This window comes from Lolium perenne, chromosome 4, assembly GCF_019359855.2.
Source record: "Lolium perenne isolate Kyuss_39 chromosome 4, Kyuss_2.0, whole genome shotgun sequence".
NCBI lineage: Eukaryota > Viridiplantae > Streptophyta > Magnoliopsida > Poales > Poaceae > Lolium > Lolium perenne.
This window is the reverse complement of record NC_067247.2, coordinates 168,696,475-168,698,788: the sequence shown is the minus strand read 5'-3', so window position 1 is coordinate 168,698,788 and position 2,314 is coordinate 168,696,475.

Genomic DNA, 2,314 nt, shown 5'->3' with positions numbered 1-2,314 from the left:
TGCCAATAATCTTAGAGGCTGACAATGCGGAAGTTGTCACGGCTCTTCAGCGACAAGTATCGAACCGTGCGAGTTGGTCTCCGGTGATGGCGGAGATAAGGGGTACGTTTGAATGTATCCAGCAGGTGCAAGTGCACAAAGTAGAGAGAGTTTGTAATAGGACGGCTCATGATTTAGCTAAACTGGCAATGAGTTTGAGAGTTGATTTCGGAGTGGATCCTCCATACTCCGATGATTTTTGAACTGTTACGTCAAGAATGTAATCCCCTGTTTCGATAATTAATAAAACTCTCTTTACCCTAAAAAAAAAACAAGGTATTGTGGTTAAGATTGAACTTAAATTCCTGTGATAAAGTAGTTTTGCGTTTTCTCTTTCATGTTTAGATCTGAGTGGTTTGAATCTCACTTCGTGTGGATGAACCAAAAACGTGTTCGGCACGTGGTATTTTGATTGGTCGTGGATAAAATGTTTTTCAGAGCTCAAAGCAGAGGTTTGATTTCAACATGTTTGTAGCTATTCTCTAGTATGCATATGACATCATCATTTTATTGTAGGATGACTTAGAAATGGCTGGAAATGTAAAGCTCTCTTACTTTATGTAAAAATCTATGGCTAACTAATCGATGTGTGCTGTTCCTATTAATAGCATGTCCACATACATGTTTCCAAAAAAAGTTAAAGACAACTTGCCAAACAAAAATACTGAGAGAAATCTTTCGAGAAGGTGGAGTCTCACTTAGTTAAATGGAAGATTATTTGCGGAGGTGGCGTGGATTGGGGATTTGGATAAATTTAACACAAGTCTGTTGGGCAAGTGGTGGTGAAAGTTAGAAAAAGAAAAGTATGTTGCAACAATATGTTACGACAAGATGTTGCTAAAGATGTTCCTTTGGCCATGCTAACTCATAAATAATTTCATTCTGTCTGTAGGGATGGTCTTCTAAAAACTAATGAGTTAAAATTGTGTGCGAGAAAGTTGGAAGTGTTGTTGGTGTCCAAACCTTTGTGTGGGATCACACTTTGTGCATAGCAAAATCCTTTATAACTCCTTTTAACATAAGGACAAAGGGCCGTGCTTTATCAATAAAGCCCCAACGGCATGCCAACATCGTACATATACAACCAATACACCACATAGAATGGTACCTCACACACACATCACAACCAAGTTTTCTCAACTAGAGAAAGTCTAGAGATACAAGCAAGGATCTCGATAGAACACCACCCTATCCAAAGGAACATGAAGATCGAAGTACTCAGGTTCGCATCCTCGCATATAGTCTAATAACCTCGTGCAGCGCACCCTCCAGCTCTACATGAAGATAGACATTTTGAAAAAGACATCATCTGAATTGGCGATCAGGGTACCCTCAATAGCTAGTTTTTTCATAATGTTCCAAAGCTCTCAACATTGCCCCGCAAAGGTAAACCAAGCTACTCCCTAAGGGACCCCGGAAGACCATGGACAATGGCGATGAACTCCGCGGCCCCTTCCGGATTCCAATCGCAAGACAGAAGCTCCCTAACTCCCACCCACATAAATTTTGCCAAGGAGAACCTGAAGAAAATGGTCACACTCCTCATCCTCCCCGCAAAGAGCACACCTCCCATCACTTGGTCCATTCCTCTTAACGAGCTGATCACCAGAAGGCAACGTTCCTTATATAAGCTGCCAAAGGAACACCTTGATCTTAGGTGGAACTCCCGCACGCCATACCTCCTTGAAGTGGGTGACCGCCACCCCCTTAGACAAGCGAAGGTATAGCAACCCCGTGGAATAGCCATTCCAAGCTTCCAGCGCCCAAGCCACCTCATGTGGTCCCTCGGAAAGTGGTTTCAAGTCAAAAATCTGGCACATATTCTCCCATTCAACAACCTCAGTCGTACCAAAGGTCCATGTACCAACCTGTGACACACCTCACCACCATAACTATCGCGAACTGGTTATGGCATTCAATAATTGGGAGCCTTTGGTGGTCCACCAGTCCAGCCATAAATAGGTTCTTCTCCCATCGTGAACATGGTGGCTAGCCCCAGCTTGAAATACCATTTGACCATGTTTATGGCATTCAATAATTGGGAGCCTTTGGTGGGGACGACCTGTGAGAACAAGTCGTTATTGGCTATTTTGCCCGCAGGAGGTCTTTCCATAGACCTTCCGCATTCTAGTAGATCTTCCAGATCCATTTGAGTATCAAGGCAATATTCATGAACTTAGTGTTGAGGATACCCAGCCCTCCAGACTCCCTCGGTTTGTAGTCAGTGGCACAATCCATCATATGGCACTTGCGCTTGCTCTCCACCCCTTTCCAA